Raw genomic sequence first — 16,499 nt, forward strand, 5'->3', positions numbered from 1 at the left:
GGCATTTTTCAATTCCAAATTGAATGTGCATATTTCTTTAACATGTGTCAGAGGATTTGACATGAGTCTGTCACTAGCGACGTATTTTTTCTTGATTCACTTTAATCATGAATTTATAACTTATTCATTCATTTATGCATTTATTTCAACAATTCATGAATAGAAAAATGTCTTGGCTTTCTTAATCAAGTCTTCCTTTAACAAAACCATCAAGGTAATTTCGATACAGATACCTGGATAAAGAAGACCCTGTTTGACCTCAGAAACTGAAATTCTAGGATCCTAATTAGACACACACACAGATAAGCAATAGCCCCTCACTGCTTTACCTGAAAAGGGTTTTGTTTTGTTTTGTATTTTGCTGTCTGGGTCAGCTATATGTTAGGGGAAGAGTTGAAAAGACAGACTTCCGGAGACACTCACACAGGGTCTAGAAAAAGTTATCACCAGCGAGAGAGGAAGGAGAAACCATTTCAACAGGGCGGAATAGAATGTGGAACAGGATTTGATATAAAAGGACAGCACCTTGGAGAAGAGCTGGCATGGAGACAGGTTGGATGCTGGGTTGGGAGTGAGGTCACCAGCTAAGAAGTCTGGGCTGGGCTCTACAGTTGATGAGGACTCACAGGAGGTTAAACAGGGACTGAGAACAGATATGGTAGTGATACATGAAGGGTAAGTGGGAGAAGGATGAGACCAGAGGCAAGAACCACCATTCAACCTGCTATAGGCAGAAGGAGGGTCACTACAAATATGGCAGAAAGAGCCCTGCTCTGTGATGGCGGCCTCTTCCCCAGTGGGAAAGCTGCTTTCGCTATTTTATGTTTTATTTTTCTCTTTCTTTCTTTCTCCCATTGCTAATGTGTGGGATGGGAAAAAGATACTGAGGTTGAGGGCCTAGCCCAAGATGAAAACTAATGTTTTTATCTGCGAAGTTGGGAAGGTTAGACACACATGGAAGATTTTCACTCCTTCCTCTCCTGACATTCATTGTTTAATTGTGTCTAGAAGTCTGGAAAGTGCCAGATACAAATTTGACTTCATGAAGAAAGAGGCACAGAGCAAAAGAAAATGATATCTGGACTTCAGAATACACTGCAGATCTGAAGATATCTGGAAACCTTTTATTGGTTCCATACACACAGCTGCTATGGTTGCATCAGAAGAATAATTAAAGAAGACAGACATACTCTGCAGAAAGAAATAACGTACAATGCGGTCTGAGTCTGTATCATCACCCTTCTTCCTCTTCAGCGTTTTCTTCCATGCTGCTTTATTAATCGAACCAAAAGTGTGTTTGGTCTCTCTGCTCAACAAAGTGAAATGATTACTGGCCTGTGATAATAGTTCCCAAAGAGCTTTTCCAATTGTACCTTTCTAAACCAGTATTTATGAAAGGAAATCTGGCATGTTTGTTTTTTATCTTTTTATGTGCCTTACTGAATGCTGTTTACTTCATTACAGTTTGTTTGTTTGTTTCTGAAGAATGTTTAGAGCCCTGGATAGGAAAAGACAAAAGAATAAGAACAGAAGAGCAGCAATGTGGCCTCTTGGCTTACGACATAATGATGGCTTCTTAATGAATCCAGATCATGAACTGAGAATTAAACAATCGGGCTGAGGCCTTCTTAATGGGCCTATCAATGGTTTATGACAGTTTGAAATAAAAGGAACCCCCGCTTGCAGTTGTAATTCATGGGTTGAGCTTGTTAGTCTCTGCTGAGCCATCATGTTGTCATTGGAATCCATCTCATTTCTCCTCTTACCCTAGCTATCCCTGCCCAGCAAAGATGTGGAACTGACAGCTCATGGTATCACACATTCTGGCCCCAAGGACTTCCGAATACCTAGGTTGCCCTTCATTTAGCAAAAAGAAAGTGTGGCTGGGGGTAGAGGGTGAGAGGAAGAATTCCCACTTCAACGGACCACCCTGAGGACTTGTTTTCTGGAGTGGCTCCACACTGGCATTCCTTCCTTCAGACAGAAAATGGGTAAGAAACAGCCACTGTATGCACCACTCCGTGCTGGGAAGGCAGGCAGGACTGAAGCACAACCCATGCTTTTAGCAGTAGCCCTGCGGACAGACACAAAGAATCGCACCAGAATGGAGGCCTGAAGTAAGTGTGGGGGCTGCCCGGGGGAGGTGGGACTAACTCTGCCGGAAGAGTATTGAACCATAACAAATCAGGCAATGGGCTTGTCTTAAAAAAAAAAAAAAAAGCTTCTAAATTCAAGACTATATGAGCAACCAACTGGAAAATTCAGTGTAAGCCTTCTGGTACCCACCCAGGCAGAATTAATCCAAGGGTCTTCTCTCTTAGCACTTTGTTCTTTTCATTAAGTAGAGCCCTACCACATTGTACAATAGGAAGCCGGTTATCTGCCTGTCTGCCTCCATGTTCCCCTTCACGGGGCCAAACTCCGGGTTGGTCTTAATGCCTATTGGCACTGAGTAAATGATCAAATGATCTAATGAAGGAAGCCACTGCTACCTGTGTCTTCTGTGTTTCTCTCTATGCATTAGCATGGAGGGATCGTGAAACTTTTCACAAATTAAACTCAACCTCTTTCTCCCATTCCCAACTCCACTCTCAACTTAGAAGCTCAGAGCCTGGCTCTAAGTCATGTTTCTTCTGCATTCCTTGACAGCTATTTGTTATAATCGTTTTAGGCACTTTGAGGTTATCTAATAAATGTTGGCAATTTGACTGACAGATGAAATGTGTAGAGGTGTTACACATTTGAAGTACAAACAGGAAATGTTTATTAAATAGAAGCTTGAAATAATTGTTCGAGATAGGACAATATAGATTTTTCTAAACCTGCTTACTGTATGCAAGATGGGTTAGATGGAGTCCTTGGATGAATTAGTTTCTTGCGTTTTTTCCAAATATTTCTTGTTCTCTTTTCTTTTCATTGGGGCATATATTTCCCACCTTTGGCACAAGATTGAAAAGCCCTGGTGGTCCCACTTCTTTCTGTATGTACAGAGCAGTGACTTAATGTGTGGCCAACTTGTCCGGACAAGTCTGAAGGGAGATCAGGGATGTGTATGTGTGTGTGTGTGTGTGTGTGCAAGGGTGCATGTGTGTCTGCACATGCATACGCCCAACCTGTATATAGTTATAGGCCAATTCAGATAATTAACATTCTTTCTCCTGCTATAGAAAAATAATATTACTTATACATTCAAACATTTGCTTCCCAAAAGCCAAAAGAAAAAGAAAATAAACTTTTTGTTAAAGACACTGTTGGTAGGTGGCTTGGGGATTGCAAATTATTGTTCTCGACTGCGTCTTTTGGAAAATATAACCAGTAAAAATTGAGAATCGCTTCTCAGCCTTTTGGCTGAGTGTAGTAAAAATTGAGATTATTGTATTAGAGAATTCACCCTTTTGGTTTCTCTTATTATTTGAACTACAGAAAATAATGCATATTTGGAGACTTTGTTTTTATTTTTTTGTCCTTCATCTTTATTTCTTATTAAGAATATTATTTTGGTAATATTTTGACTTATTTGTCTTTATATACACTGATTTATCTTTTCCTTACTCGTTTTGTGACCTATTTAAGTGGTATTGATGACAAGAATGATGTTAATAATGAAGGTAAAAACCAGGCAAGGTACTAGAGTCTTTTACATAGTATTATATAGTCATGTACCACACAACATTTTGGTCAATCACATATATGTCAGTGGTCCCTTAAAATAATCATACCACAAGTATACTGTGTCTTTTCTATTTTGAGGTATGTTTAGATACACAAACTTTTACCATTGTGTCCCCACTGCCTGCAGTATTCAGGGTAGTAACCTGCTGTACAGATTTGTAGCTAGGGTCAATGGGCCATACCCTGTAGCCTAGGTGGGTAGTCGGCTGCACCATCTAGGTTTGTGTAAGTAAGTGCATCCTACGATATTCACACAGTGATGAAATGGACTAATGATGCATTTCTCAGGACATATCCCCATCATTAAGGATTCATGACCGTACTTGAGTTTCCCCTTAGAAATTCATGTTGAAATTTAACCCCCAATATGGCAGTGTTGGGAGGTGGAGCGTAGTAGGAGGTGTTTGGCTCATGGGACACCATGCCCATGGGCAGATCAACACTATCTCACGGGAGTGAGTGGGTTCTCACTCCTTCAGAACTAGAGTAGCTCCCAACAGTGGGTTGTTACAAATCGAGCCCAGCCTCCTGTGTGTGTCTCTTTGAACATACCCACCTGCCTTTCTGCTCAGCACAGTGGCCCTTACCAGAAGTCGAGCAGATAACAGCATCATGCTCTGGAACTTTCCAGCCACCGTAACTGTGAGGAAAACAATCCCCTTTTCTTTATAAATTACCCAGTCTCAAGTATTTCATTATAGTAACACGAAATGGACTAAGACAGTTTATGACATGTGTTTCCTGATTCCCCATTTTACAGATGGGAGACTAAAGCTAAGAGAAATTACATGATTTGCTCAAATTCACCTAGAAAGCTGGGTTCTACCCTGGACTACTGCTCCTCTTTCAGTGTACCTAGTGTGCCTTAGAAAATTCAGCCACATTGCATGGTTTCAATTGCTATAAAAATATACTGATGATTTCAGCCTGGATATCCCTGCCAAACTTCAGACTTAAATACCCAGCTGCCAATTGGCTCTCTCCACCTTCACATTACAAAGATAACAAGTCCAAATCTGGATTCGTCATCAACACAACACCAGAGCGTTCCCTACTCCTGTGTTCTCTGTTTAGTTGATGTTTCCACCTTGGAGGCTAGGATTGTCAGATTTAAATGGGGAAATGATTTTATTTTGTATAGTTGGTTTCAAATATCACATGTGGTATACTTACACTGTTTATGTGAAATACAGATTTAACTGAGTGTTTTCTATTTTATTTGTCATCCTACCAAAAATTCAAGCAATAAGTGTGGGAATAGTCTTTGAATCCTCTCTCATCTTCTCCAGCAATATCATCAATCAAATCCTGCTGATTTCACCTTTTTCTTTCTTTTTTTTTTTTTTGAGACGGACTTTTGCTCATCTCCCAGGCCAGAGTGCAATGGCATGATCTCGGCTCACTGCAACCTCTGCCAAGCGATTCTCCTGCCTCAGCCTTCTGAGTAGCTGGAATTACAGGCACCTGTCGCCACGCCCAGCTAATTTTGTATTTTTAGTAGAGATGGGGTTTCGTCACATTGGCCAGGCTGGTCACGAACTCCTGACCTCAGGTTATCTGCCCACCTTGGCCTCCCAGAGTGCTGGGATTACAGGTGTGAGCCACTGTGCCTGGCCTGAGTTTACCTCTTGAATATTTCTCAAATATTCCTGCCTATTCCTGGAACTGTTGCCCTAAATCAGGCCCTTGTAATCTCAAGTTATCCATTCCTGCGGACAATGGTTTCCTAAATGTGTTCCCTTATATTGCTACCCGCCGCTCCACCTTTCCTTCAGACTTCCATTAGAAAGTCGCTTCTGTGCTTCAGAGCTGACCGTGCTGTGCCTTTACCAGAAACTCGAAAACTCTTTAATGGCCTCCCAGTTCCCACAGCGGCAGTTCTCAACTGCGAGTACACCTCAGTTACCCAGGGAGCTTAAAAAACAAACAACATGGCCTCGACCAGTGCCATTAACTCAGGACCTTTTGTAGTAGGGCTTGAAAGTTAATAGTTTTTTAAAACTCTCTGTTGAATACCAATATTCAGCCACAGCGAAACCATTAACCTGCTTCACAGAGCTCCCGCCCATGCTGCACAGGCCCTCTGCGCACCTGACCTCATTTACTGCTGTTCCCCGCTCACGCCTTGCACTCCAGGAACACAGCCTTGTTCGCTGTTCCTCCTGCACAGAGGCTGTTCCTCATCTTCACTCCTCTGCCCTGACTTTGGATTACTCCCCTCCCACTCTCTTCCTACCCTCCTCTTAACTCCTAGCCTCAGCCAGGTTTACAACTCAGATCAGGAACCATCTTCTCGAAGTCACTGGCTTCACCACCTGCCTTCACATAGGCTCTGTGAAGCACCCCCTCCCCATCGCCTCGTGTCTATCTGCACATCACTGCACTTCTGCACTTGCAGGTCTTTAAGGGCAAATGCTATGTCTTAGCTAATTTTAGCCTCTACAGTACCAAGCATATTATGTATTTGAATGAATGAATGATGAATGAATGGTGTCCAGAGCTTTGATTCTAACCCAAGTCTGTTTAAATCCAAAATCTGTGCATCCTATTACCCTACATTAAAATTTGTTGTGTCATTTAATACATTGTAATTCTATGCTCTACCTTTGCAACAGAGAGAATGATCACGTATGATCGCGTATGCTCAGGGCGACGGCTCTGAAGCCAGTTACCGAATACACCAGGCCCCTTCTTGTTTCACATTTTTGTGTACGTTGCTCTCTGAGCCTGAAATATTCACTCCCTGTGCTGCGCCTGCTGACGTCCCAGTCATTCTTCAGCATTCAGCGAAAATCTCATGACCTCAAAGTCGTCCCTGCCCTCCAGCCCCCTCTGTTCCTATAGAATTGGTGAACAGTGCAACTGTAGTCCTAATTGTTCGGGACCGTGCTTGTTCAAATGTCTGTCTCCCCACCGGACTAAAAGCTCTTGGCAGTCTTGTGAAGCTCTGAGGTTACTCAAAGCACAGTGAGGTCACTCAATAGGTTTTTGTTTCTGAGTGATTATATTCCATAGATTGTGTTAAGTATATTTTATACTATTCTAATTCTTTGAAAAATAGGTTAGATTATCCCATTCTGTGGCCCTGCTAACCAACTAAGAATTTACACTGCTTTGATTGATCACTGTTTTTTTATTTTAAGCAGTTTTTACTGTTTGGTCAGGGATTCTTTCACTTCTCAGTGAAATCCCCAAGAACTTACTATAAAGGAACCTCTGAAAATTTTTTCACTATCCACTGCCTACCTACCTGCCTGTCACCAGTTGTAATTGGATTGGGCAAAGCTGGGAAAACAGTTTTTGTTCTCCACAACAGGATTCCCCCAATCCTTTTGCCGTGGTTAATTTTATACAGCTCCAAAAGCATGCCATTGAGGCCAGATCCGGGAAGAAGCAGTGCACACTTCCCTGCGAGTCTTTGATGTGAAGTTTTGGCTCCAATCCATCTCTTCCCTGGCGAGAGCCACAGCTGGTCACCATGTGCAAAGGCAGAGGTGGGGAGGGAGCCGGCGTTCCCCGAGCCAAATGTGGGCTCCACAGCTGAAGTGGAAAATCCACATCCTTAGTCTGATAAGTGCACAGTGAGGTCATAACCACAGTCAGTCAGTCCTGGGTAAAATCTGACTCTCTAGGACTCGAATCCTGCTTGGTCACCTATTAGCAGTGATCTTCAGCAAAGTCCTCGAGTTGTCGCAACTGGGATCCCTCTCATCTATAAAATGGACTCAATTTTCTCTACTTCAAGTGATGCTATGAGGATACATGACGGAATCACAGGGAAAGTCCCTATAACACCTAAATCCTGGTAGAAACTTGATTAATGTGAGTGCCATGTCCGTTCTTTGCCCTTTCAATAGGAATCGTGTGGGGGGAAAAATGCAATCAACAAAAGCCTCTTCTTCCCTCAGGATGTCCTGCAAGTCGCTTCAGTCTTGGCGAGCTGCACCTGCGCCCTTCACATCTGAAAGCAGTAATGTCAAGTCCCCTTCCTTCCTCTTCAGGTTTTTGCCATGACAGAGAGAACCTACAGAAGCCTAGAAAGTCTCACTCGAGGCCGCGTGCAGTGGCTCACACCTGCAATCCCAACACTTTGGGAGGCTGAGGTGAGCAGATCATTTGAAGTCAGGAGTTCAAGACCAGCCTGGCCAACATGGTGAAACTCCATCTCTACTAAAAATACAAAAATTAGCTGGGCGTCGTGGTTGGTGCCTGTAATCTCAGCTAGTTGGGAGGCTGAGGCAGAAGAATTGTTTGAGCCCAGGAGGCGGAGGTTGCAGTAAGCAGAGATTGCACCATTGCACTCCAGCTTGGGTGACAGAGCGAGACTCCGTCTCAGGAGAGAAAAAAAAAGAAAGTCTCACTCAAAGAGCACGTGGATGCAACCTTCCTCCCTACTTCATTCCACTCATGAAAACCAGCATGATCAGGGCAGTCATGAGTTATGGGACCTCGTACAATGCCACGTTTTGTTACGACCGTAATGTCAAATGAATTCTTCCAACCTTTTTACCAAGAGACTTTAGGAGTCTAAAGTTTCCGAAAGACAAGCTGTCATGAGCAACAGTTAGAAATAACCATCTCGACGCATGTTTGCGTCTTTCCAAAATGCCAGGCTTTTACTGATACTATTTTAATCACAAAAGCCACAGGCTACGTGGAGTTCCCAAGGAGGCATTTTCCTCAGTAGGCCCCGCTTACTCGGGAGCCAGAGCCGTGGGCACACAGGCTCAAGCCACTCCACAGGTCAGTCAATATTGCAAACTATACATCATAGTATACCTAATCAATATATAAATGTTATAGGTTAAACATTCCAAAACAAAGTAACATTTAATATCAAGAGGAAAAAGAAATAGGAGAAAGAATTCATGAAGCAGTCCAAGAGGGGTAAGGAAGACCACAAGAGTCCTGGCCTGGGCCTCGTGGTCCATAGGTCTCGCAAGGAAGAGTCTCTGAAGTGGCAGCGTCTCCCGAGGTAAATGCTCGTCGTGCTCTCATCGTGGGGGACTGCAAGATGGCGTCAGTGAGGATGGCCGTTCCAGGCCACTGAAGGCCTGACCCTAATGGCCACAGAGTCCTCTGGTAAGGACTGCTGGAGGAAAAGTGTACTTGCTTGTGTCCTTATGTGATTGGATGCAGTCTTTATTTTTTATTTGTTTATTAAACACAACATCTTATCCTTGTTGGCAAAATGCCCTGTGAAAAAAATGAAACGGAGTCTTTTCTAAGATGGAGTTAGTTATGTCAAAGGTGCTGTATACATAACCCCTCTGACACCCCAGCATCGAGTGCCAGGTAGGTCGGTCTTCACTCTTTGACCTACCCAGTCTAGGAAGCGCACCAGCCTTCCAAGGAAAAAGCCGGGCTCTAACCCCTGTGCCGTGTGCTGCTAGCGCTCTGCCTGCCTGATTATCTGGATGGAAGGAGGGGTCAGGAGCAACCAGGGTTCCACAAGAGAGCAAAGGGAGGGGGCCAAATCCGAGGGAGAGGAGGGGCTTCTCCCCCCCCCCCCCCCACCTCTCAACAATAGGATTGTCTGCCCGGCAGCTGCTGTAGAAGTTTTGGAAATACAGGTCCTTAGTAAACCCTGAAGGTCTCAGGAGAGAGTAAAATCCAGGCCTTTCAACACAGGATACTCAAGTTAATCTGGAGGTCTAATCCACTTAGAGCATTGCTTTTAACTCCCATTTGAAGTGACAGAGAGGCCAGCACTAAGACGGATAAGTCCTTCCTTCTCAGTAGGGGCTCAGCCACACCAGCACCCTACGGGGAACCTTTCCGAGGCTTGTCCAGTTACATGACATGACATGTTGTGATTTATATTTTAGCCCCGAGGACAAAGCCCAAGAACTTTGTCTCTGTGAGGTAGGGCCCTCTGGCTTTCCTTTCATCACTGGAAACCAGGGGCACCTCAGAGGCCCCACGCTGAACAGAAAAAAATGCTATTGGGGCACTCTGGATCCTTCTTGATGGATGCGGGGAGCCAAAGCCTCTGGGCTGACGTGGACCACATTGTCAGAAAAATAATGACCACACTCTAAAAACAAATAGATGACTCCAGGGCTATCGGTTTCTGGCAGATGTTCATTCGAAAGCAGAAAGCAAACCGTGCTCTCCCCGCAGCTCCTCCAGACAGGTCCATCCTGAGTGCCCTCTGTGGATGGCCAGGCAGGCACAGCCAAAAAATAAGTTGATGAATAAATAAAACAAAAATAAACCGCCAGAGTTATTATTGTCAAAGACATAATAGAACATGGACAACGGAGACATTAACTCATAGGAAAGAGAAATAGATATTTAAGTCATTTCCTCTTCTGTCCCACCTGACTTTTAAATTGATCTCCAGTTTATTTTTAAGAACTTGAGTGATTCTAAGAAAACAAAATATTTCAGATACTTTAAGTCACTGTACTATAGTACCTGCCTTCCCTTCTAAGGATATAAGAGTTGGAGATGACACTCCTTTTTCCAATTTCCCTTTTATTTGTAGAACTAAAAGGATGGTGCACATATTTACATATGTGCCCGTGCAAGTGTTGAGGGGAGGCGGTGGGTGTGTGCATGTGTGCGTGTTGTATCCTTCCTCCCACCATGACCTCTGTCAACTGGTGACCTTCCTCCGGCCCTTGAGATGATGCAGAAAGCACAATTTGTAATCACAACGTCTGAGGTGGGTTGACAATGCAATCATATCTTGCTTTCCCCAAAGCCTGCACCTATCCACACTGCTGGGAGATTCTGCATGTGCCTGGGACCTACCTAGATCCCAGTTTCCTCATCCACACCACAAACCAATCGGAGTGGATGACATTGAAAGTCACTCTCCTATTAAATCCTATGAGGCTGGAAAAGTCCAGTTTTACCCAATGGATGTGCTAAGGGCTCATTTTCTTTTCCAAAGGACTGGCAGGCAGAATGCCTGATGCAGGAAGACCTCTGGATAGATTGTATTTCAGGATCAAGAGTCCCCATCCCAGCCCTCATGCTGACAGATGACCCAACCTGCCAAAACTCCATTCACACTTCTCTTTTTACGAGCATGTGGATAACAGTCATCTTAGAAGGAAGTTGCTGAAAATCATTTTAGACTCAGTAGGATAAGAAGTCAGAACAATTAAAAATTAAAAATGGCAGTTTGCTTATTAAAATGTGAGATCCCGGGCTCTTTGCAGCCCTAGACCGCTCCTGCACATCTCAGTTCCCCTTGGCGTGGGCCCTGGATTTAAAGGATTCCGGAGATGTTTATGACTTGAATTGAGGCCACTACCAAGTCAAGGGTGAGAAACAGTCATCAGCAAATATTATGGCACCAAACTCGAGAATGGCTGGTGCCCTTTCATAAGAGTTCATTGCTCTTTGGGGGGGATTAAAGCATTTCATATAAATCCTGTTTATGTTTTCCCAAGAATGTGTTTAAAGTATTCAGACACAAGTAAATGTGCCTGGCCTCCTAATGTCACCGCAGAAGATAAAAGAAACGTTTCTCTTTTGAAGTGAGTAGGTAGCAGCTCCATTTGTTCTTCTAAATTTCCCTGGAAAGGGTCGACCGAGTTGAAGGTGTTGGAATGGGGAAGCAGAAACCAGAGAAGCCAAAACCATCACCCCCACATCCCCTCAAGGGCCTCTCTGTTTCTCAGCTGTGGACCTGATACCCTCGCTGAGTGGGTTCGTACCTTGCTATTCTGAGCTGGCAAAGCGCAGACACCCCGTCTACATCCTCATAGGTCCAGAGCTGCCTTGGAGATCTGAACCCAACAGGACCATCTCAGAGTCCACAGCCAGCCTGAGTCAACGCCGGACTCTGTACTGTAAAGGGTATGAGCTCTACCGGGATCTTGGTCAGGCAAGGATTCTTGGAGAGAACCCAGGCTCCTCAGAGACGCTGGACTCATTCAGAAACCTACATGGCAGTAAACCTCGCTCTCCAGAACTTCCAAGGCATCGTCCCTTTCCACACACCCTCCCCAAGCTGGAAGTTCTGAATCCTTGGTACTGGGAACTCATTAATTTATATTTGCATCAAGCTTACATAATGACTGTGGGCTGTTTAAGAATCATCTCGATAGGAAAACTAGAGGAGAAGTGATCATTTCAGCTCCCAAAGTGGAGAAGGAGAACAGAATCGCGGAGGGACAGACTGAATGTGCCAGCAACAGGTTCCACTGACTTTCCAACTCTGCCCCCTGGACTGGTCATCCTGGGACACCCTGGAGCCCAAGGCCCTCTAAGGACTGTGTTCATTCAGCTCACTGGAGATCAGCACTGAGGGTCAACAAAGACCACAAGACCTAACCCCAGGGCAATGAGAAGGACTGTCCCTGGCAGGATGAAAGTGTGGTCCTGCACCTGCTCCCCATCTCCTTAGAAGCCCTCAGCCCTGTGTGCTCTGCCCCCTCTGCATCCAGTCTGGTGAGGTACCCCAGGACACCTCGAGTGAGAGCAGCAGCCTTCATTCAATGCACACAGCCCCAATCCAGCAAAACAGCTGCTTGTTCATTTCCCTGACTCAGCTAAAATAAAATTGTTTATTCATATTTGATGCTCTTTTCCCCTGTGATCTTAAAAAACAAATGGTATCCTTCACCTGTGGCCTACTGATACACTGTTTCTAGTTCCCAGGTTTTCTTGGAAACACAATGACCTGGTTTATGTTTCAAGAGCGAACAACCAATTCTCAATACCTGTGAGTTTTGGCCTACTTGTTCTGCTCGTCATTCAAGAAATTATCACTGGACTTGCATAAGCCATCTTCATTTGAACTCTTTAGCCACGGATACAATTCTCATTTGTGTTCTCTAGGAAGAATGGTTTTCCATGAAAATCTTGTGTCCTCTGCATAAATATAAGACTGGAATAAAAGAAATAGGCTTTTCCCCCATTATTAAAAGCAACTGACTAAAGCACTTGCCCATCCTGATCACAGGTACAAGTCATGCTGTCACCAGTAAGCAGTGAAGTTGGTTCTATGCTGTGGCTCTTCCAATATTTGGGAGGAATCACCATTTAAACTCCTCTCACTGTATTCAGAACTCGCTCTTCTTCCTTTGGTTTCTGTGGTTCCAAGTCATCTTCCTTACAGCTTCACAAAGACTGAGTATGAACGTGATCACTCAGATTCTGGGCCTCAGTTCCATCACTCTTTAGAATGCATTGCCTAATGAGCTCCAAATCACTTTGACGTTATTACTATTTATTGACAGAGCAAATGTCTTTCTGGAGCTATTTAGAGATTATGTACACATGATACATGTTGAACTAGAATGTCCTGGGATGTACATGGAACATGTTGCACTTCTTTGAAAACTCAGCCTGGGAACATGACATGAATCAGTGTTTTTAGCAAGAAGTAGTTTCATTAGAAATTATCGGAAATAAAAGAATATCTGGAATTATGATTGGAGTTTACTACTTCATGACTGCTATGGTCTCAATGTTTGTGTTCCACCATTCATATGTTGAAACCCAGATCCCACTGTGATGACATTAAGAGGTGAGGTTGTTGGGAGGTGATTAGGCCAGGAACTTGAAGCCTCATGAATGGGATTACAGTAGTCCCCATTAGGGTTTCAGTTACCCATGGTCAACCACAGTCCAAAAATATTGAAAGAAAAATTACAGAAATAAACAATTCCTAAGTTTTCAATCAAGCACCTTTCTGAGTGGCATGATGAAATCTCACACCATCCCTCCAGACATGAATCCTCCCTCTGTCTACTGTGTCTACACTGTAGGCAATTCCAGACCATGGGTCACTTAGTAGCAGTCTCCATTATCAGACTGACTGTCACAGTACTGCAGTGCTTCTGTTCAGATCACCTTTATTTTACTTGATCATGGCTCCAAAGCCCAAGAGCAATGATGCCGGCAATTCAGACAAGCCAAAGCGAAGCCATCAAGTGCTTCCTTCAAATGAAGAGGTGAAAGTTCTCGACTTAAGGAAAGATTAAAAATCCATATGTTGAGGTCGCTAAATTCTATGGTAAGAACGATCCTTCTGCCCAGGAAATTGTGAAGAAGGAAAAAGAAATTCATGCTGGTTTTGCTGCCACACTAGAAGCTGCAAAAGTGACCGAAGTGTGTGATAAGTGCTTAGTGACGAGGAAAAAGGCATTACATGTGTGGGTGGAAGACACGAACAGAAACGTGTTCCAACTGACGGCAACGTGTTGCACCAGAAAGCATGCAGGCTACACAAAGGCTGCAGCAAGGGGTCCCTGAAATGAGTCACATTGAGCCATTTACTGCAAGTTAGGGACAGTTACACAGATTCAGGGATGCAGAAGGTCAATAGTAGCCAACGCTACATCTCAAGGCCTCACTATCTCTCACCCCACAGTCATTCTATCACCTCACATCATCACAAGTAGAAAGGTGTGTACAGTATGGTAAGATATTTTGAGAGAGAGAGAGACCACATTCACATAACTTTTGTTATACTGTAACAATTACGTTGTTATAATTGTTATATTTTATTATTAGTTATAGTTAATCTTTGGCTGTGTCTAACTTATAAATTAAGCTTTACCATCGGTATATGTACATAGGGAAAAACTGTGTGTGTTTAGGCTTTGGTACTATCTGAGGTTTAAGGCATCCACTGGGGGTGTTGGAACGTAACCCCCATGGATAAGGAAGGGCTGCTGCAGTGGCCTTATGAAAGAGGCCTGAGAGAGTAGCCTTGCCCCTTCTACCACGAGAGGACACAGAGAGAAGGCACCATCTATGAACCAGAAAGCCAGGCCTCACTAGACACTCGATTTGTTTGAACCTTAATCTTGGACTTCTCAGCCTCTAGAACTGTGAGAAATAAATTTCTGTCATTTATAAGCTATCCATTTCGTGGTATTTTGTTATAGCAGCCAGAATAGACTAAGACAATGTCCTACTTTATGGAAAAAGATAAAAATGATTGACCTGAAGGAAATTTGGGAATATGTTTCCACTGATTTGCTGAAGTCAAATATCTCAGCCACCACCACCTCCTTTGGCTCATATTCAGGGACATACAGTAAGTGCTTACAATATCTTCTCTTACTCTACATATCTTGCCCCTCCACCTTCTTCTAGAAAAATATAAGACAACTGACATGGATAGCATTTTTTCTTACCAGGACATTGCTAGAGAGACCTGGGGATTCAACGCAGCAGTTCTTCCCTGATCAAGCACCAGTTTGCCTCATAGTGTCTCCAAGACACCAAAGAACAAGGCAGGAAAAGATGTCCAGGAAGTTCCCATTCATCATATTGTAGAAATAAAAGTAAACTTAGAATGAAAACTGGCTGTGAAGGTCTGAATGTGTGTTACTGGGAAGGTCACCAGTAAGGATCAATTCACTGTAAGTCAACTCAAGAACAACCCTGTGAAGTGGGTTCATGTCTCCAATTACTCTAGAGAAAGCCAGCTGCCTGCTGGCGTGAAGCTCTGCAGGCAGAGAGGTGGCCTTGGTGGAGTGTGCGTTAACCGTCCACTCCTCTTGCCCACATTCCAGCTGACTCCAAGGCCAAGGGAGGGGAAGGAAATGGATCTAATTCTCCAAGAGGGTGTGGACCATGGAAACGCCCTTCCACTTCTCCTTGGGAGGCCCAGAATGGTGACCAAGGGTGGGAGGGGAAGCTTGCCAGGGTCCGTCTTATGTCTTATTTTGGATCTGTTCTTTAAGTGCCTAAGTCAGACGGAAGAGAAGCTTGGTCAAGAGCCTTCAGGGACAGGGTACAGGGAATGTTTGCTCACCAAATCGAGTCACCTTGCAGACTGGCAGGAGAGACCCATCCAGTGCAAGGCAGCCAGCAACATGGCTCATGATAATTTGTCCGGTCAAAATAGTGGAGCAGAAGTAACTGAACAAAAGACTGTTCAGTGGAACAATGACCTGCTCACTTGAATGGTGTGAGACTTAAATAAGACAAAGCAGGAGTTCCCACTCTTTTCAAGCTTGAAGACTCCACTTAAACAACAAATATGGTCGTGCCCTCTCCATGGTGGGAGCTCTACCTCTAGGGTGCACTGATTGAAGGTGTAAACGATGACGATAATAACAAAAAGCCATTATGAACTCAGTAGATGTTCATTTAATTTGTATTTATCAATGACAACAGTGCCTATATATATTTGAAGTTCAGTATGAGAACTATTATTTGTGAAGTCTCCAAATAAGGGATGTGTACATAAGGATTCATCCTTAGGAGCTACTGCTTATGTGTGGGGCAGTCAGGACTCCACAGAGTTCACAGAATCGAATGTGGTATTCAAACTTTCTTTAACCTATGTAAATATATATACATATATATATATATATATATAGAGAGAGAGAGAGAGAGAGAGAGGTGTGTGTGTGTGCGCGCTTGTGTGTATTAGGTAAGAACTGATTTGCCCTGATTAAAGGGAGTACGGGGAGGTGAAACCCCAAAGCACCTTCCCCCATCCACCCCTGTATTGTCTTCAGAACCCGCTTGGGCACTGCCTGTGGCTCCTAGCCCCGCTGGGACAGGTTGCTATTTGCAGAAGGTTTGTGCATAGGATTTGGTACTATCTGAGGTTTCAGGGATCCACTGGGGGTGTTGGAACATAACCCCCATGGATAAGGAGGGGCTATTGCAATGCCCTTATGAAAGAGGCCTGAGAGAGTGGCCTTGCCCTTTCCACCATGTGAGGACACAGAGAAATGGCACCATCTATGAACCAGAAAGCTAGGCCTCACCAGACACCCGATCTGGCCCATCAGTTCCTCTGCCTTCACCATTGAAGGGAAATCCTGCTCTGACCCTGGCACATTCGGGGTGCTTGTATAAAGAGCTGCCACCCACGTGACAGATGAATACAGGAACTT

This window comes from Papio anubis, chromosome 19 (assembly GCF_008728515.1).
Source record: "Papio anubis isolate 15944 chromosome 19, Panubis1.0, whole genome shotgun sequence".
Lineage (NCBI taxonomy): Eukaryota > Metazoa > Chordata > Mammalia > Primates > Cercopithecidae > Papio > Papio anubis.